This window comes from Macaca mulatta, chromosome 7 (assembly GCF_049350105.2).
Source record: "Macaca mulatta isolate MMU2019108-1 chromosome 7, T2T-MMU8v2.0, whole genome shotgun sequence".
In the NCBI taxonomy this organism is placed as follows: domain Eukaryota; kingdom Metazoa; phylum Chordata; class Mammalia; order Primates; family Cercopithecidae; genus Macaca; species Macaca mulatta.
The window spans coordinates 36726908-36748506 of record NC_133412.1 but is presented as its reverse complement, the minus strand read 5'-3'; the positions used below and the strand labels follow the sequence as shown (position 1 = coordinate 36748506).

The 21599-nt window shown below is 45.9% G+C and overlaps 1 protein-coding gene across 2 annotated transcripts in view; it reads right to left on the bottom strand.

The window, feature by feature from the left end:
• Window positions 1-20692, bottom strand: part of FAM81A (family with sequence similarity 81 member A) — a 122149-nt gene extending 101457 nt beyond the window's left edge. Inside the window, exon 1 of one of the 2 annotated variants that reach the window (XM_077937940.1) lies at window positions 20553-20692. The gene's annotated coding sequence lies outside the window, so the exon portion shown is untranslated. The remainder of the gene's footprint in view (window positions 1-20552) is intronic. The other variant, XM_077937947.1, reaches the window with a different exon arrangement.
• Window positions 20693-21599: the final 907 nt, after the last annotated feature.

Here is a 21599-nt window from a genome sequence, read left to right as displayed (position 1 = left end):
AGACTTGCGTTCAAATTCTGGCTTCATCGCTCACCAACTGGATGAGTTGGGGTAAGTCATTTTATTTGTTTCAGCCTCAATTTATTCATCCCTCAAGCACCTAGATGGTATCAGGCACTATTTCAGGCACAGGGACACAGTAGTCATTGTGTGGTCCATGCCCTCATGGAGCTTACATTCTAAGGGGAAAAAATATCCTAACACTTTGGGAGGTCGAAGCAGGAGGATCTCTTGAGACCAGGAGTTTGAGACCAGCCTGGTCAACATAGCAAGACTCCATTTCTACACAATAAAATTACTGGATCATATCTGGCCTTTCTTTCTGTAACATAAGCAAATAGGTAAATGATGATGCCATTTATGAAATGGAGAACTCTGTGGGAACAGCAGGTTTCAGTGGTGGATATCGAGAGCTTAGTTTTGGACTTGTCAAGTATGTAATGCCTACCAACCTCCAAGAAAAAACATCGAGATGGCAGCTGGAGCTATGAGTCTGAGGTTTTGGGGAGCATTTGAGCAGAAGCTATCCTTTGATTAGCATTAGTATACAGGAGATACATAAAGCCCTGTGACTGGATGGGATTATCTAGGGAAGATGTGCACATGGGGAAATGTATGGGGTTCAGAACGAAGCCCTGGGCCAGAGAAGGAAGAACCAGATGCTAGAAATGAAGAATCAGCCGAGCGCGGTGGCTCACACCTGTAATTCCAGCACTTTGGGAGGCCAAGGCGGGCAGATCACGAGGTCAGGAGATCGAGACCATCCTGGCTGACACAGTGAAACCCTGTCTCTACTAAAAATACCAAAAATTAGCCCAGCGTGGTGGTGGGCGCCTGTAGTCCCAGATACTCGGGAGGCTGAGGCAGGAGAATGGCGTGAACCTGGGAGGCGGAGCTTGCAGTGAGCCGAGATCACACCACTGCACTCCAGCCTGGGTGACAGAGCAAGACTCTGCCTCAAAAATAAAAAATAAAAAATAAAAAAAAATTAAAAAATTAATATAAAAGAAATCAAGAACCAAGAACCAAGGAAGGTCACTGAGAAGAAAGAGCCTTCATAGTTGAAAGAAAACCAGGAGAGTGTGGTAGCACAGAAGCCAAAAGAAGAGTTTCAAGGAGGGTATGAACCCATTGATCAGCTGGGTCAAAGGCTGCTGAGAAGTTCCAGAAGGTATGGCCCAAAAAGTGAGTGACGAATGTGGCAACAAGGAGGTCACTGGTGACCTTAATGAGGGCAGTTTGGGTGCAATGGTGGGGACAGAATCTCTGCTGGAGTGAGCTAAGGAAAAGATGGGAGGTAAGTGAGAATGTAGTGACCATAGGCAACGCTTTCAAGAAGTTCCCCAGTGAAAAGGAGCAGACAAATGGGAAGGTAGCCAGAAAGAAATGATGTGGGATCAAGAAAAGTTGTTTTGTTTTTTTTAAAAAGTGGAAAATGTTAGCGTAGGTTTCCTTTCAGATAGGAATGATCCAGTAAAGGAAGAGAAATCAGTGATGTAAGAGAGAGGCGGTAATAGTTATAAATCATGTTTTAAAAATCCTGACAGGTGAGTAATTAAATATGAATCTCCTACATTAAATGACATTGGTTTTTTGTTTGTTTGTTTGTTTTTTCTTTTAATGGAAAACATTAGCGTAGGTTTCCTTTCAGATAGGACAAAATTCTTGATTTCTCTTTCCTCTTTTCCTGCATCACAAGTTCACTGAACTCTACCTCTGCATTCTAGCCAAAGTCAGTCCACTGGTGTCTATCTCTATTTCCTCTGCAGTCATTGTAATCCAAGCCACCGTCATACCTCACTACTACAATAGCCTTAAAACTGGTTTCTCTACTTTCTCTTTCTTCTCTTATGCCCTCGTAATTCATTCTCAAGACAGCCACCAGAGTAAATCAGATCAGTTACTCCTCTGCTTAAACCATCCCACGGCTTATCTCAAATACAACCAAAACTCTTTACTGCAGCTTTCACACTTCAACACACATTGTCCTCTGGTACTCCTGTCTTTCCCTCCTTTATTTTATTTTATTTTATTTTTATTTTATATGAAAAACTTTCAGCATGAAATCTCCTTGTGAATGGTTCTATGAAAATGTCTGGTATTTTGTTAGCTTCTCATTCCTTATTTCCAAATATTTAACATTGAGTTTATGTGTATCCATTTTATTGGTTTGTAAGAGTTTACATTTCTCCATAATTCCTTTTTGTCACATCTAATAAGTCTGTGTCCACAAGAAACATTATTCTGCTGTGATTTACAGGTCAAGTCTTGGAGTCAGATTGACTTGGATTAAATCTCAGCTCAGCCGAGTGATAACTCTGTGGCCTTGGGAAAAGTTAACTAAAATCTCTGAGCTGCAGTGTCCTTTTCCGCCAAAAGTTAATAATAATACCTATTTCAGGGGAGGCGTGGTGGCTCATGCCTGTAATCCCAGCACTTTGGGAGGCCAAGGTGGGCAGATCACGAGGTTAGGAGGTGGAGACCATCCTGGCTAACACGGTGAAACCCTGTCTCTACTAAAAATACAAAAAATTCACCGGGCATGGTGGTGAGCGCCTGTAGTCCCAGCTACTCAGGAGGCTGAGGCAGGAGAATGGCCTGAATTCAAGAGGCGGAGCTTGCAGTGAGCCGAGATCACGCCACTGCACTCCAGCCTGGGCAACAGGGCGAGACTCTGTCTTAAAAAATAATAATAAAAAGGCCGGGCGCGGTGGCTCAAGCCTGTAATCCCAGCACTTTGGGAGGCCAAGATGGGCGGATCACGAGGTCAGGAGATCGAGACCATCCTGGCTAACCCGGTGAAACCCCGTCTCTACTAAAAATACAAGAAAATTAGCCGGGTGAGGTGGCGGGCGCCTGTAGTCCCAGCTACTTGGGAGGCTGAGGCAGGAGAATGGCGTGAAACCGGCGGGGTGGAGCTTGCAGTGAGCTGAGATCGCGCCACTGCACTCCAGCCTGGGGCACAGCAAGACTCCGTCTCAAAAAAAAAAAAAATAAAATAAAATAATAATAATAATAATAATAAATAAAAAAGGATAATACCTATTTCATTAGGTTGTTATGAGGATTGGAAAACAAAATATATACAAAGTGTTTCACATGTAGTAAGCATCCCATAAATAACCGCTATTACTATCATTATCATTACTCCATAGGCAAATAAAAAAGCAAAGTGAAAAATATTCATATAGTTAAGAAATTTACCATTTAAGAGTTAAATCAACTTGTGAATTCTATAAATGCAGAAATTTCTTATGAACCAACCAAGTAATCTTCAACTTTACTTTCATGCAGATTTCATTTAACTATGCTTTAAATGCTTTGAAACTAGATCGAGGTGGCTGGGCATGGTGGCTCACGCCTGTAACCCCAGCACTTTGGGAGGCCAAGGTGGACAGATCACGAGGTCAGGAGATCGAGACCATCCTGGCTAACATGGTGAAACCCCGTCACTAGTAAAAATACAAAAAATTAGCTGGGAGTGGTGGCGAGCGCCTGTAGTCCCAGCTACTTGGGAGCCTGAGGCAGGAGAATGTTGTGAATCCGGGAGGCGGAGCTTGCAGTGCAGTGAGCCGAGATCGCACCACTGCACTCCAGCCTGGGCAACAGAGCAAGACTGCGTCTCAAAAAAAAAGAAAAGAAAAAATAAAAGAAAGAAACTAGATAGAGGTGTGAACATACAAAACACGATTGAATTGAACACTGTATTTTATCTTTAATTTGTTTTAGAGACAAGGTCTCCCTCTGTCACCCAGGCTGGGGTGCAGTTGTCTGATCATAGCTCACTGCAGCCTCGAACTCCTGGGCTCAAGTGATACCCCAATCTCAGGGGTACTACAAGCTGGTACTACAAGCATGTGTCACCATACTTGGCTAATTTTTTTTATTTTGTGTGGAGACAGGGTCTCACTATGTTGACCAGGCTACTCTTGAACTCCTGGACTCAAGCAATCCTCCTGCCTTGGCCTCCCAAAGTGCTGGGATTACAGAAATGACCCACTGTGCCTGGTCCACTTAAAAACACTTTAAAATGGTTAATTTTATGTTATGTGAAATTTCACCTCAATTAAAAAAACACAACGAACACCTGTTATGTGCCTTATTTTGTTTAAAAGATATGGCCTTATGAACTTTCTTTTCCTTTCCTGGTCAAAAATATCAAATTAAAGTGGATATAAATAGGTGAGAGATGATAGATAGATAGATAGATAGATAGATAGATAGATAGATAGATAGAGGTTTGAGGGTTTAATCTGTCCCCAAGGATAAGAGCTTTAAAACCTCAATACTTTTTTGAGAGATAGATAGATAGATAGATAGATAGATAGATAGATAGATAGATAGACAGACAGACGGATAGGGCCGGGCGCGGTGGCTCAAGCCTGTAATCCCAGCACTTTGGGAGGCCGAGACAGGTGGATCACGAGGTCAGGAGATCGAGACCACCCTGGCTAACACGGTGAAACCCCATCTCTACTAAAAAGTACAAAAAAAACTAGCCGGGCGAGGTGGCGGGCGCCTGTAGTCCCAGCTACTTGGGAGGCTGAGGCAGGGAATGGCGTGAACCCGGGAGGCGGAGCTTGCAGTGAGCTGAGATCCGGCCACTGCACTCCAGCCTGGGCGACCGAGCGAGACTCCGTCTCAAAAAAAAAAAAAAGATAGACGGATAGATAAAGGCAGATTTAAGGGTTTAATCTGTCCCCAAGGATAAGAGCTTTAAAACCTCAATACATTTTCCGAAGAAGGACCAAGGACTCCAGGTATAGGCCAGCAATAAATACAAGGTATAGCCAGGCAGCAGTGGCAAAGTAGAGCACAGTTACAAGTAAGGATTTAGACTGACATTATAGACAAAATAACAGAAATTCGGAAGAGGCTCCTGTGAGGAAAGCAGACATGGGGGAAGTCTTAAGCAGCACCAGGGAGAGCTCCCAGCCCGTAGTATATATGCTCCTGCTATACGCTAAACTGCCCATTTTCCTCCAGAAACTAAGGTCTTCCCCAGATTGTCCTGCCTTTAAAGCAGGGCCATCATGGACTTAAGGACCTTTCTGACCTCCAGTGATGGGGTCCACATATACTCCCACACAAGAATTTTTGGTCAAGCTCTCAGGTCAAGCTCTACTGAGCTCCAATTCTACCTAGAACATTGCCCCTCAAAGTGTGATCTGGGCACAAGAGCACAAGCCCCTCTACTGTGTTAGGAATGCAGAGTTCAAGGGCCCCAGTCCACGTCTACAGAATCAGAATCTGCATTTTAACAAGACCTCCTGCTGATTCGTATGCACATTTAAGTCTGAGAGGTACTGGCCTAGAGCATGTGGCCCCACCAGAACTCAGCAGAGCACCGTTTTCAAGAGCCTTCCTTGGCTTTGTTACTGGATGAGTGATCCTGGGGGTAGGAACCCCGTCATTAAAATCATTGGGATTATACAATAAGTCGTATAAAGCATTGGGAAGAAATGTGATAAAAATGAAGAAACAAAAGGAAAAATTATCTCTAGGCTGATATTTGGTATGCAACAACATGCAACTGGTATTTGGTTTAAAATGTGTTTGTTTTTCCATTAGATTCAGCTGTCCTAATTTGAAAGAGCCTCCAAAAATATCAGTTGCTATTTAGCTTCCCTTAGTTAAGACTTGTTTAATTTTGTTAGACAATGAAGTTAATTCTCATCACTGCAACAAGAAAAACAATGTCATGAACCCACAAAAGATGTCCCCACCTACCTATGGTCACAGTGGCATAAGCTGGGAACACTGACTAAAGGCATGTCCTAGTCACTTAAACTTACCAGGGTATAATGGGGACTGCCAGAATCAGCGCTAGAAGCTGCATGTAAGAGATATGATTCCTGCTTGTGTTTGCTTCTTGAATTTCAATTTCCTAGCAGGAACATTTTTGCCCTGCTTCTTAGACGGCAGTCCCTAAAGAGTCATTCTCCATTTTTATCCTGCAATGGATTTTCTAAGCCATCATTTCAGGTAAATTCTCTATGAATCAATCCAGTATGCATGAGGAATTGGCTCTGAGTCCAGCTCTGGGCTAGGGGGTGTGAAGGGGAAAGGGGCTAGGTGGCAAGACCCAAAATACATTCCAGCTGCATGCTCCCTACCCTCCAGAGGGGCAGAGCTGTAGTTGTTTTTTGGTTTCTTTGTTTTTTGTTTTTTAGATGGAGTCTTGCTCTGTCACCCAGGCTTGAGTGCAGTGGCATGATCTCAGCTCACTGCAAGCTCCAGCTCCAGGAGCGATTCTCGAGCGATTCTCCTGCCTCAGTCTCCCAAGTAGCTGGGATTACAGGCATCCGCCACCATGCTCGGATAATTTTTGTATTTTCAGTAGAGACAGGGTTTCACCATGTTGGCCAGGCTGGTCTCAAACTCTTGTCCTCAAGTGATCTGCCCGCCTCGACCTCCCAAAATGCTGGAATTACAAGTGTGAGCCACTGCGCCCAGCCTGTTGTTTTTTTAATAGACTTCAAAAACAGGAAACCATTGGGAAGAAATGAAAGAGAGGGTAATGAAGTACTAGAAAATGTGGTTCGCACTTCAAGTACTATAGAAGGTCAGAAAAGAATGAGTTCTTTCCTATGAAAAGAGGAGAGGAAAATTTAAATGGTCCTTGATGAATGTGTTTCAATTTCATGCATAGAAGAGAGATTAAGGGAAGTTTCTAGGGAGGAAAGAGGGAGTGCAAAGGCACAAAGGTGAGAGTTATTTAATATCTCGTATTTTACCTTCCACTTCCCTAAATGAGAAGAAGAATAACAGGATTTGTTTTAGTTAAATCATAGGTTTTAATGATACGGTTAAATGAGATGGTTTTTGCAATTGCTTTATAGACTAAAGGGTTATTCGAATTATTCCTTACTACTGTTATTATTATCATTGTTATGGGCATGCCTGCTGTGTTTAGGACTTTACCCTAGGCCTATGGATAATCAAACTGATAAAATGATTTCAGTAACCAACTAGCAGTGATTTAAAACCAGAATACCAAGTTCTGATTTCTACAACTTATGATCAAACCAGCCAAGAGATTTGAATCAGTCTTCTACGTAAGACATTTTTTTTCTACAGTCAGTCTGTTCAGAAATCAAACTACAGATCAGAAGGATAATGATGACAATATTAACACTGGTCATCATTAATTGTATATCAGTGGACTGGGCTGTCTGCACACATGCCCTTGCTAATTCCTCACAGCAGAACTATGAGGAGGAGACATCACCCCCATTCTGAAGAAAAGGAAACTGGGGCTCAGAGAATTTAAATAACCTATCCATCTTCAGAACTAATAAGTGATGAGCCTGGATTTAAACACATGCTTGTCTGGCTTCAAAGCCTAAGCTCTTCCCCCATGTTACCAGATATGAAAAGGAAATCACGCAAGAAAAGTCACCCTTTAGGGTTTTTCCTACCATGCCTGGGTAACATGAACAACAAATTGGGAGGAAAAAATAGCTGAATACATGAACTAAACTGAACATTGCACCAAGCTTGGAAACACCTTTGTACCCTGGACCAAGCTATTGATTAGACCAGATTCTAACAGCCTTTTTAACTTTTCTTACTCTACTCTTGGGGAGAATGGATTCAAGGGAACCAACCAGCTTACCCTTGTAAATTACAGAATGTTGTTTTCTAAACAGGAAAAGGTGGGGGTTACAGCTGATGAACTTGATTGGTTGTAAAACTCAGTTAGATAAATTACATCCAAAGCACCTCTTCGCCACATAAGGTAGCTTTTCTGTTGCCACTGTTTGTTGCCTCGGCCCCCATAGCTCATTTCTCATCACAGCCTCACAGCTACCTCACAGCTCACATCATGCCCTCAATGTGCTTGCACTGTGAAGCGAATGCTACTGTATTTGTTCTCGGGAAGAGAAAAAAGTATCACCTTTGTCTTCCTGATAAAGTCAGACAAAAAACCTTTTTTATTTTTTTTTATTTATATATTTATTTTGGAGATGGAGTCTCACTCTGTTGCCCAGACTGGAGTGTAGTGGCACGATCTTGGCTCACTGAAACCTCTGCCTCCCGGGTTCATGTGATTTTCCTGCCTCAGCTTCCTGAGTAGCTGGGATTACAGGCGTGCACCATCAGGCCTGGCTAATTTTTTTTTGTATTTTTAGTAGAGATGGGGTTTTACCATGTTGGCCAGGCTGGTTTTGAACTCCTGGCCTCAAGTGACCTGTCCATTGTGGCCTCCCAAAGTGCTGGGATTACAGGCGTGAGCCACTGCACCCGGCCAGAAAACCTTTTTTTTTTTTTTTTTTTTTTAATAGCTACATTGATCACAAAGTAAGTTGAACACTTAGAGGTTGAGGAGGCAACATTAAGAAAACCAAGTAAATATAAAAGGGGAGCTGACAGTTTGGTACAGAATGTGACCACTAACTCAGCATCCTCAGGCTCTGAGAGGGACAGAATCAGAATGTGGAGAGCACAGCCTGGGTGTTCAGCACGCATCCATCTGGACCTTCGGCAAGCTGAACTCACTTTCTATCTATAGCATCCCTCATTTTGTTTTTCTTTTAAAAATGTATTTCCCAGGATTCTTTCACGGCAACCACAGAAGTGCCTTAGCTCTTTCCCCATGTCTCCCCCTTCCCCAGCCCCCATCACCCTCTTCAGTGATTCTGGGCATAGCACCAGATGCAGACACGACAGCACAAGTCTAGGATGGGAACTGTTTGGCTGCTTACTCGCAGAAAGAATTTTGAAAAACTATGCACCCCCCTGTCTATTTTTAGGTTGGCATCTAAAATTTGTCACCATAAGTTCAAATAGTTGCACAAAATGTAATTTCTAGCATAATGATATTTGAAAATAGATTGGTTCCAGCACCCTTTGGAATGATTCCAGTGACCGCTAAGCATACAGATATGGGATACCTGCTTCTTGGGTCATTATGCAGACTCAAGGGCTGAATAGAGACACAGTGCCTGGCACATGATAAATACTATGTCTTTGCCGTATGTGTGGGCGTATAGAGAAAGAAAGAGGGAAAGAGAAGGCAAGATGTTAGCAGTAAATCTTAGGAGGGATTGTAGCAGACGATGTTGATGCCCCACCCCACATCCCCTCAGCTCCTGTTTGAGTTCACTCACAGCTGTGGTTCACAGTTTTTGCCATGGGAAGACTTGACACCTCAAATGACGCATCTCACCGCTTCTCTGCCAGAGGGCTTTCTCCAGCACAGGGAAGCGTGCAATACTACTGGTTAGGCACAACCTGGAAACTGAGGCAGCTGACTTTCTCAGGGTTGACTCTTAACCAATGGGAAGAGGAGGCAGTGGATAAAAGCCCCCGTCTCCCCATCCTTTGGTGAGACAACTGGGAAGCTTATCATGCTTGGTTTCCCAGAAGGTCCCCAGGACGGAGCCCCGGTTGCACACAGCGGTGACTGCCGCAGGAATGCACATATTATTACTGTGTTTTCCTTTCCTGTCACACGTCCTGCACCCTTTCACTTGTGCTTTCTGGGATCGCCTCCCGAATAAACGTTCTGTACCCAGGTTCTCTCGGGATCTCCTCTGAGGGAAACCCAACCAAGTCCAGGAGATATGGGGATTCATTACAGTGCCCTTTCCATTTTCCTGTGGTTTGAAACTTTCCAAAGTAAACATATAAACAGATTTGTTTAAATGTTTTAGAAGAGCAGCCCTACGGTATGTTCAGGGATTGTACCTGGCTGTGTGCTCCAGAATCCAGTCTGTGACCCTCCCAGAGATTCTGTAAACTACTGAGTATCCCTTAATCAGCCCATTTCTGCTTAAAAACAAATCATTGATATTGAATCGTTTTAGTAGCAAGAGATATAGGAGAATGGTTCTCAATGGGGAATCCTTCCATCATTCAAGGGCAGCTAACTCCTCTCAGCCTCTGACTATTCTTTTTGCTGCCATTTAAATATACATTATATATATAATGAACGTGGTGTCTTAAAACAGCACAAACTTATTATCTTACAGTTCTGCAGGTCAGAGGTCTAGCATAGGCCTCACTGGGCTAAAATCAAAATGTATACAGAGCTGTACTCTTTTTTTTTTTTTCTTGGGACGGAGTCTCACTCTTTCATCCAGGCTGGAGGGCAGTGGCACAATCTCGGCTCACTGCAAGCTCCACCTCCCGGGTTCACTCCATTCTCCTGCCTCAGCCTCCTGAGTTGCTGGGACTACAGGCACCCGTCACCACGTCCGGCTAATTTTTTGTATTGTTAGTAGAGACGGGGTTTCACCATGTTAGCCAGGATGGTCTCGATCTCCTGACCTCGTGATCTGCCCATCTTGGCCTCCCAAAGTGCTGGGATTACAGGTGTGAGCCACCGCGCCCGGTCTCAGAGCTGTATTCTTTTTAGAGGCTCTAGAAAAAGCTTCATTTCCTTGACTCTGCCGGTTTCTAGGGGCTGCCTGCATTCTTTGGCACATGGCCCCTTTTGCCGTCTTCAAGCCAGCAATAGCAGATCAAGTCCTTTCAACATAGCATCTCTCCAATCCTCTCTTCTGCCTCTGTGTTCCACTTTTAAGCACTCATTAGATTGGCCCCATCTCAAGATCAACTGACTAGCAATCTTAATTTCCTTTTGCTGGGTGCAGTGGCTCACACCTGTAATCCCAGCACTTTAGGAGGTCAAGGCAAGCGGATCAAGAGGTCAGGAGTTCAAGACCAGCCTGGCCAACATAGTGAAACCCCCATCTCTACTAAAAATACCAAAATTAGCCAGGCGTGGTGTTACATGCCTGTAATCCCAGCTACTCAGGAGGCTGAGGCAGGAGAATTGTTTCAACCCAGGAGGCGGAGGTTGCAGTGAGCCAAGATTGTGCCACTGCACTCCACTCTGGGCGACAGAGCAAGATTTTGTCTCAAAAAAAAACAAAACAAAAAAACACGCTGCACGCGGTGGCTCACACCTGTAATCCCAGAAGTTTGGGAGGCCGAGGAGAGCGGATCGTGAGGTCAGGAGATCGAGACCATCCTGGCTAATATGGTGAAACCCCGTCTCTACTAAAAATACAAAAACTTAGCCAGACATTGTGGCGGGCGCCTGTAGTCCCAGCTACTCAGGAGGCTGAGGCAGAAGAATGGCGTGAACCTGGGAGGCGGAGCTTGCAGTGAGCTGAGATCCCGCCACTGCACTCCAGCCTGGGTGACAGAGTGAGACTCACTCTCAAAAAAAAAAATTTTTTTCCTTTTACCATGTCAAGTAATGAAGGAGTTCAGGAAATGCCATCCCCAAATACACCAATTTGGTATATTGATTACTTAGAGCTGGAGGTATTTGAAAGAGAGCAAATGCAAGGGGAGGCTTTCTCTTAACTCCCCACCTGCCTAAATACAGATCCTCAATAAAGAACTCAGTTGTCACCAGTCCCCTCCTCAGGAGTTTCATCAGCCAGGGAAGATTAACTCATCACAGGAGAGAAAACAAGAAGCCAACACCACACCCAGAGAAGGGCCCATTCGTTTTTATTCCAAAATCACTTACTCTCTCCTAAATTGCCTGCATACATCCTCCCCTCTCCCCTATGAAGAGGGCATACAAGCTCCTAAATCCCTCTGGTTTGGGGGGATTCCCTTTTCTTTCCTGTGATGCCCCGTGCACATAATACATTTGTATAACTTTTCTCCTGTTAATCTGCCTGTTGTCAGTTCATTTCATGGGCTCAGCTATGAAACCCTCAGAGAGTGGAGGGGAAGTGTTTCCTCTCCTACAGTAGCATATTCACTAGTTTCAAGAATTAGAATGTGGGTCGGGGTGGTGGCTCACACCTATAATCCCAGCACTTTGGGAGGCCAAGGCGGGAAGGCAGGGGGATCACTTGAGGCCAGGAGCTCGAGACGAGCCTGGCCAACATGGTGAAACCCTGTCTTTGCTAAAAATACAAAAATTAACTGGGCATGATGGTAATCCCAGCTACTCAGGAGGCTGGAGGAGAATCCCCTGAACGTGGGAGATGGAGGTTGCAGTGAGCCGAGATCACGCCACTGCACTCCAGCCTGGGTGACAGAGTGAGACTCTGTCTCCAAAAAATGAAAAAGAATTAGAATGTGGACGTCTTTGGGAGAGCCACCATTCTACTTGCCAGAGCTTCATAGCAGCCTGACCCTCATCTTTCCCTTCTCAAGGATGATTAAGAACACCTGGGAGGAAGCTGTGGGCTGTGGCTTCCCAAGCAAATAGGTTTGCTGAGGAAATGAAAACAGCCATCTACCAATCGCTTAAACAGGAACTCTTTTTTTTTTTTTAGAGACGGGGTCTCACTATGCTGCCCAGGCTGGTCTCAAACTCTGGCCTCAAGCTATCCTCCCACCACTGCTTTGCAAAGTGCTGGGATTGCATGCATGAGCCACCATGCCTGGCCAAAACAAGAGCTCTTGCATGCTACAATAAGGAATAGCAGATAATGGCTTAGAACTCTGTTTGCAAATTTAGGCTTAAGTACAGAGACTTTTCTATTTTCCCAAGATTATGTCCCCTAAAATAAGAAAATTAGCTATTAATTCCTCAGTTCACAGGGTGTGTGGTTGTGTGTGTCTGTGTGTGTGTGTGTGTATTTAATACTGTCCAACCAGTTTTGAGGCCCTGGCTGGAGATGGTCGGTTCCTCTTCTTGGGCGGCCAGTTACGTCCGCACCTCAACCACCTCCCTGACTGGGCCCTCACACTCTGGGACACTACACACCCACCCTAACTGCCCTGGGCCAGGTGCCAGACAACGAGGGACAGCCCCTGTGTCCCAGAGCCCAGTGAAATTATTCAAATTAGCCAGTAGTAAGCCATGTTCCCCCGCCTCCCACAGAGACCACAAGAAAGGTGCATTTCCACAGCCACCCCCTCGCCCCCTTTGCCACGTGACTGACCCGGGGCTTCACCCGAGTGGCCTTGCGTGGAGTGCTGTTGCTCCCAAGGGAGCTGCACATATAACAAAACTGTAAAACTCTGGTTTCTCTCTCTTGATCTGCACATTCACTTAAGGTAGCATGTTTACAACGCAAGGTACATGTGTTTGGTTTTTCTTACTTTTTATTTTTTGATTGATTTATTTCCCCTTGAAAAGAGGCTCAGGGAGGAACTTTCTCAACCAGTTCAAGGCTCATTTTAATGTCAACAGTGGAAAGTCCAGAAAGGCCTGAGGCAACAGTCTGCCTTCCTACACTGATGCCCAGTTTCCCTCCGGCCACTCCATAGCAGATGGCAGCAGAGACAGTCTAGGCAGGGACCCGCTGTAACACCTTTTTTTTTTTTTTTTGAGACGGAGTCTCGCTCTGTCGCCCAGGCTGGAGTGCAGTGGCGCGATCTCGGCTCACTGCAAGCTCCGCCTCCCGGGTTCACGCCATTCTCCTGCCTCAGCCTCCCGAGTAGCTGGGACTACAGGCTCCCACAACCACGCCCGGCTAATTTTTTTGTATTTTTAGTAGAGACGGGGTTTCACCGTGGTCTCGATCTCCTGACCTTGTGATCCGCCCGCCTCGGCCTCCCAAAGTGCTGGGATTACAGGCGTGAGCCACCGCGCCCGGCCTGTAACACCTTTTTTAAAAAATTTTTTTTTCCAAGACAGCGTCACCCAGGCTGGAGTGCAATGGTGCAATCACAGTTCACTGCAGCCTCAACCTCCTGGACTCAAGCGATTCTCCCACCTCAACCTCCCAAATAGCTGGGACTATAGACGCATACCACCACGCCCAGCAAATTTTTGTATTTTTGTAGAGAGAGGGTTTTGCCATGTTGTCTAGGCTAGTCTTAAACTCCTGGGCTCAAGAGATCCACGAGCCTCAGTCTCCCAAAGTGTTGGGATTACAGACATGAGCCACCGCACCCGGCTTGTAACACTGTGCTTTGGAACTGTCTTTTGATTAATCCAAAAACCAGCGTGCAGGGTAGCAACATAAATTCTGACTGAAGAAATCTTCTCCTTCATGAATAACTGCTTTATAGCAAGTCTTTTCTGTTTCACAAGTCTTCTCTCTCCCCAACAAAACTCCCGGACCTCCTGTGCCATCATAAACGCTAAACTGCCCCAAACTTGCAACCTTACTGCACCATCTTAGGAGTCCCAGCCCCCGGTCCACTATGCTGGACTGTCTCTACAGCACAATCTCCCCACTCAGAGGAACAGAGAAGCTGGACCCACATGCAGATCTGGGCCAACAGCCCCCAAAATCCAAGCCCTCCTTGGGGCCTCTCCCCTCTGCCCCTCCCACCTCACTCTATCCCATTCTCCCCCTTCCTTTTAACTGTAATAGCCTCTCATCCCCCGTTTTGTTTTTTTGTTTTGTTTTTTTTTTTGGTTGTTTGTTTTTCTGCCCACTCAAGTAAAGGCTGCAGCAGGTTCCACCCCGGGGCACTCACCTAAGACAAATAAAGATTAAAGTATTTTTGTTGTTGAGACGGATTGCTGTCGTGCATTCTCGGCTCACTGCAGCCTCCATCTCCTGCGTTCAAGGGACTCTCCTGCTTCAGCCCCCAGACTCAGCTGGGACTACAGGTGCCTGCCATGCCCGGCTAATTTTTGTATTTTTAGTAGAGATGGGGTTTCACCACATTGGCCAGGCTGGTCTCAAACTCCTGGCCTTAAGCAATCCTTTCGTCTCGGCCTCCCAAAGTGCTGGGATTACAGGCGTGAGCCACTGCACCTGGCCAATTAAATTATTTTCTTCCTTCTGGTGGAGGGAGATGATTTCACACCTATGAGGGTGAGAGGATGGAAAGTTTCTGAAACTTTTGTCTTTTCCCTGCTCTGGAGGAGAAGCGGGTGCAGCTGTGCTTAGTTTGTTGTGTTTGAGGGCTACTAGATACACTCTGATCAATACTCTGAGTAATTTCCTTCCCCTTTTCATGTTTCCAGCTGAACTATTTGTCAACTTTTCTTGTGGGAACCTCAGTGGTCTCTATTGGAAGATACATATATACCTCTTTGTTTCTGCTATGGACTGATACTCATCTTGCTTCTCCTCTGAGTCCAGTCCTGGGCTCCCAGCAACCATACGTAAGAGAGAGCCCTTCCCTCTAGCAGGCATCCTCTGCCCCAACGACTGTTCCCAAAGCAAATCCCAGCCTGTGCTCTGTGCGTTGTCCTCACCCTCCCTGATCTGTGGGTTATGATGTTTGGACTCATTCACAGGGCAAGATCTTAGAATAAAGTAATTATAAAATCTAATATACTTCAACATAATGTTCAAAAGCCGAATGAAAAGCCTGGTGTAAAACCTATACTAAAGAAACATCTGGGCCTGGCGTGGTGGCTCACCTCTATAATCCCAGCACTTTGGGAGGCCGAGGCAAAAGGACCACTTGAGGCCAGGAGTTCGAGACCAGCCTGGCCAACATGGTGAAACCCCGTCTCTACTAAAAATACAAAGATTAACTGGATGTGGTGGCGCATGCCTGTAATCCCAGCTACTCAGGAGGCTAAGGCAGGAGAATCGCTTGAACTCAGGAGGCAGAGTTCAGCCAAGATCGGTAAGCCGAGATCAGCCATTGAGCTACAGCCTGGGCTACAGAGCCAACAAAGCGAGACACTGTATCAAAGAAAGGAAAAGAAACATCTGTTGCTTGAGCTTGGTTTAAATACAACATTGTTCAAACGCATTTTCTAACTTTTAAAATGTTTCTTTCAAACACAGGATGTGGGACTTTTCTCTGGTTAATGAGTAACCCATTTTCCTGTTGGCTCTGGGTCACCAGGAAGGACTAGGAGTTCCTTCTCCTTCAGTCACTGTGGGTTTTTTTCTTGTAGTCCACAGCTCATATACTCCTTCTGGCCTCACTCATTCCTGCCCAGGAAGAAGCCAGGGGTGAGTGTGGGAGGCACAGAGGAGGGTAAGCTTTACTTAAGGTTAAGAGCTAAGTTATTTGTGTGGACTGAATTCAGTTAGCTTTACTCACTAACTCTGTAACCTTGGATAAGTTAGCTTAACCTCTTCAAGCCTCAGTTTTCTGCAAATAGGGGCTAATAGTAGTACTGACACTTTCTTCTGTACTAGTAAGTTCTTCTTTTTTTTTTGGATATGGAGTTTTGCTCTTGCTGCCCCGGCTGGAGTGCAATGGTGCAATCTCGATTCACTGCAACCTCCACCTGCTGGGTTCCAGCTATTCTCCTGCCTCAGCCTCTCAGGTAGCTGGGATTACAGGCATGTACCACCATGCGCGACTAATTTCGTATTTTTAGTAGAGACGGGATTTCACCACGTTGGCCAGGTTGGTCTCGTTCTCCTGACCTTGTGATCCGCTGCCTCGGCCTCCCACAGTTATAGGATTACAGCCATGAGCCACCATGCCTACCCTGTACTAGTAATTTCTATATTATAATAATAGTACTGATATCATCTTTGTACTAATAATTTCTGTGCCTTAATACTAATTTCTGTACTAATAATACAGATACAGTAAAATGTCTGTGGCACCAATAATTTAATAATTCTGCATAATTTCCGTTCTATAACAAACTGCTAAATTTTTGTAAAGTGAGCCTAATATAGAGTTATTCTGAGTACTGGATGAGACAAAAAGCAGATAAAACATTCAGAGTATAGCATATAGTACAGGTTAATAAATGTCAGCTATTATTATTATTAATGAGGACTTGTCTTCTAGTCATTCTGCCCGAGCCTTTGCACCTACAGAAACTTGTGAAGAAAATCTAAAACTGGCTTGTTTTCAGGTCTGTCTCAGTACAGAAAAGACAGTCCCAGTGAGTGATCTGTGGGGAAAGGAGAGGAGAACATCCCCTTTCCCTGGGACCTCTTCAAGGAGTCTGTGCACTACCTCCCCAGCTTTGAAAAGAATTTCTTCCTGCCAAGGAGAGAAATGGGTATGAAGGGACTGCAGTGAACCACATGGTCATGAAGCATGAAGTAGGGGCTATTGTTTTCTCTCTGGATAGAATAGCGATTTTTCTCAGAGGGACAAGGATGGTGATCAGACAGAGAAGAAAGGGGACTGACTCTGGTTTGGGGCAGTAACTTCTGACTGTCCCAGAGAAAGGCATCTTCAGGCATAATGGAGACTCCAGAGCCAGGAGAGTGAGAGCCCCAGTGTCACTGCACTGGACCCAGGCTTGGAGTAGAAACACATTCCAAACCTCCCATGGCTGTAAGTGGAATGAGTGGGTGTCTGGAGGAGGGAATAGGAGTATCATCTTCCTCACCTCCCCTTCCAGGGAGGAGCCACCAGATAGACATGAGCTGAATCACTTCAGGGCTGCCCTTAAGATGACATTTTAATTTTTAAATTTTTATCAAATTTTATTTTTAAAGATTAGTCAAGTGTAGTAGTAAGAAGGAGAGAAAGAGTAGAATAAGGTGTTTTATCTGTAACTGACTGAACAATCAAAGTGAGAGATGACAATGTGCTAGCAGCCCTCACTCGCTCTCGGCACCTCCTCGGCCTTGGCGTCCACTCTGGCCGCGCTTGAGGAGCCCTTCGGCCCGCCGCTGCACTGTGGAAGCCCCTCTCTGGACTGGCCGAGGCCAGAGCCGGCTCCCTCTGCTGGGTGTGGAGGGAGAAGTGCTGGGTTTGCGCCCGGCGCTCACGGGCCAGCACCAGCACTGGGTGGGCGCCGGCTCAGAGGGCCCCAGCACTGGGAGTGGCCGGCCCACTGGCCTGCCAGCACCACCGGCCCCAGAGAGTGAGGGGCTTAGCACCTGGGCCAGCAGCTGCAGAGGGTGGGCCCCATTCCCCAGCACTGCAGGCCCGCATGGGCCGCGCTGGAATTCTCGCCAGGCCTCAGCCGCCTCCCCGTGGGGCAGGGCTCGGGACCTGCAGCCCGCCATGCTTGAGCCACCCGCCCTACCCACGGTGGGCTCCTGTGCGGCCCAAGCCCACCCAATGGGCACCACCTCCTGCTCCGCAGCACCCAGTCCCATCTACCACTCAAGGGCTTAGGAGTGCAGGCATCCAGCACAGCACTGGCAGGCAGCTCCTCCTGTGGCCCCACAGCACGAACCACTAGGCGAAGCCAGCTGGGGTCCTGAGTCTGGTGGGGACTTGGAGAACTTTTATGTCGAGCTAGAGGATTGTAAATGCACCAATCAGCACTCTGTGTCTAGCTCAGGGATTATAATCGCACCAATCAGCACTCTGTCAAAGTGGACCAATCAGCTCTCTGCAAAATGGACCAATCAGCAGGATGTGGGGGGGGGGGGGCCGATAAGGGAATAAAAGCAGGCTGCCCTAGCCAGCAGCGGAAACTGGCTCCAGTCTGTGGTATGGAGTCTTTGTTCTTTTGCTTTTCATGATAAATCTTGCTGCTGCTCACTTTTTTGCGTCTGCACTGCATTTAAGAGGTGTAACACTCACCGCAAACGTCTGCAGCTTCACTGTGAAGCCAGCGAGACCACAAACCCACCAGGAGGGACGAACAACTCCAGACAGGCCATCTTTAGGAACTAACACTCACTACAAGGGTCTGCGGCTTCATTCTTGAAGTCAGCGAGACCAAGAACCCACCAATTCCAGACACAAAAATGAGATAACTCACTGCCTTCGGACCAGCCAGATTACATTTTAAAATTAGATCTTTAGGGCCTCATTTTGTTATTTGTATTTTATTTATTTTTATTGGTTTTTTTGAGACGGAGTTTTGCTCTTGTTGGCCAGGCTGGAGTGCAATGGTGTGATCTTGGCTCACTGCAACCTCCGCCTCTCAGGTTCAAGAGATTCTCCTGCCTCAGCCTTCTGAGTAGGTGGGATTACAGGTGCACACCACCATGCCCAGCTAATTTTTTGTATTTTTAGTAGAGATGGGGTTTCACTGTGTTAGCCAGGGTGGTCTCGCTGTCCTGACCTTGTAATCCACCCGCCTTGGCCTCCCAAAGTCCTGGGATTACAGATATGAGCCACTGTACCCGGCTAATTTTTGTATTTTTGATAGAGATGGGATTTGTTAGCCAGGCTTGTCTTGAACACTGGACCTCAGGTGATCTGCCTGCCACAGCCTCCCAAAGTGCTGGGCTTATAGGCGTGAGCCACTGTGCCCAGCTGTATTTTATTTTAAATGGAGTCATCCTTGAAATGACTTGGAGTTAAGTCCACGAATTAAAATCAACTATTTCAAATATTTTAAGAAGTAAAACAACAACAACAACAACAAAAAAACCATGTATGATTCCCCAACCCTACAATCACCTCCACCCTGATTTTCTGCTTTCAGCCAGGTAGTGCTGAGCCCCTGTCCTCAGAAGCCTGGAATATTTATCAAACAAAAAATTTTTTTCTCTTTTCTCCTGCCGCCCAAGATGCCAGAAGGGAAGAAGGACAAGGGGAAGAAGGTGGCTCCAGCCGCTGCTGTCGCAAAGAAGCAGGAGGCCAGGAAAGTGGTGAATCCCGTGTTGGAGAAAAGGCCTAAGAATCTTGGTACTGGACAGCACACCCAACCCAAAAGGGACCTCACTTGCTTTGTCAAATGGCCCCGCTTTATCAGGTTGCAGTGGCAAAGAGCCATCCTCTACACATGGCTGAAGGTGCTTCCTGTGATGAACCAGTTCACCCAGGCCTTGGACCCCCAAACAGCTACTCAATTATAGTACATAAGCTGGTCCACTAGTACAGACCAGAGACAAAGCAAGAGAAGAAGCAGAGGCTGCTGGCCTGGGCTGAGAAGAAAGCTGCCAGCAAAGGGGACGTCCCCACCAAGAGACCACCTGTCCTTCAAGCAGGAATTATCACTGTAGCCACCTTAGTGGAGAACAAGAAGTCTCAGCTGGTGGTGACTGGACGTGATGTGGATCCCATCAAGCTAGTTGTCTTCTGCCTGCTCCCAGCCTCAGCCTCCTCATCTGGAAAGTGGATGATGATAGGCCAGGCGTGGTGACTCACGCCTGTAATCCCAGTACTTTGGGAGGCCGAGGCAGGCGGATCACCAGGTCAGGAGATCGAGACCATCCTGGCTAACATGGTGAAACCCCGTCTCTACTGAAAATACAAAAAAACTAAGCAGTGTGGTGGCGGGTGCCTGTAGTCCCAGCTACTCGGGAGGCTGAGACAGGAGAATGGCATGAACCTGGGAGGCGGAGCTTGCAGTGAGCCAAGATCGGGCCACTGCACTTCAGCCTGGGCGACAGAGTGAGACTCCGTCTCAAAATAAATAAATAAATAAATAAATAAATAAATAAAAATAAATGAAAGAAAGTGGGTGATGATAGTGCATTTCTCTGTGTTGTAAAATAAAGGTCCCTGACTGCATTATCAAGGGGAAGGTAAGACTGGGATGTCTAGTCCATGGGAAGACCTGCACCACTGTCACCACACAGGCTAACTTGAAAGACAAAGAAACTTTGGCTTAGCTGGAGGAAGCTATCAGAACCAATTAGAATGGCAGATACGATGAGATCCGTCATCACCGGGGAGTCAATGTCCTGGCTCCCAAGTGTGTGGCTCTCATTGCCAAGGTGAAACAGCCAAAAGCTAAAGAACTTGCCACCAAATTGGGTTAAATGTATGCTGTTGAGTTTTCTGCACATAAAAATAATTAAAATAATACAGATTCTCCTTAAAAAAAAGATAAAAACTTTCCCTCTAGACATCTTGCAGAAATGGAGTTACAATACCTTCCTCCTTGTGCTAAGCCAATCCACACCTCTGAACTGAATGTTGAGAACTGAGCTGAGCAGTCTTCACAAAACAAATGCAGCTTGTAGTAAAATATCATGCAGGATGATTTCATTTCTCTATAAACAGCAAATTTATAGAGACAGAAAGTAGATCAGCGGTTGCCTAGAGCTGGGGGTAGGAGTGGGTATGAACCGAAAATGGACATGAGGAAACATTTTGGGGTAGTGGAAATGTTCTAAAACTGGATTGTGGTAATGGTTGCACAACTCTGCAAACTTACTAAAATTATCGAATGTACACTTAAATGGGTGAATTTTATGATATATAAATTTGCCTTAATAAAGCTCATGTTGTTTTAAAGTTAGTGTAAGTAACTGATTTAAATTGGTATGCCAAATAACACTGGTTAGTATCTACATTAGGATCCTGACTCCACTGCTCGCAAACCACGTGAGTTGAAATAAATGATTTCACATCCCCCAGCCTCAATCTCCTCATCTGTAAGTGGGTGATGATAGTGCATATCTGATAAAGCAGAGTGCCAATTAAATGAGGTAACTTACAGATTCTTAACGCATTATATTTTATCTTAGAAATGAGAATGTAAGAAGGTAAGGAGGTGTGAGTGTTTATCCTTTCTTGGCTTGGGGAGGGAAGGTCATTCTGAATTTTTCAATGAGAATGATCTGGAAGGCGCATGCTCTAGCACCGTCTTTCAGACTCTCAGACCCACCCATTCCCATGTGCCCAGTGGTTTCACATTTCCCGTCTTCCTTTCCAGGGCCCTTGAACATTGACAGCCACCTCTTTCTGGGTCAAGTTGCAAGGATAAAAGGAATAGTATTTGTTATCAGGCAGAAGGAGCGAGTGGCAGACTGCAGAAGCTCCAGGCCCTTAGGTGACTGTTCTATACTGGCTGCCCTAGGATACGCTCTAAGGCAGACATAATCAGGGCAACTGAATGTACAACATGGATCCCTGATGCCCAGATAAGCCCAGAAAAGTCAAAGCTGGCTATTGGGAGCAAAATGAGATAACTCAAA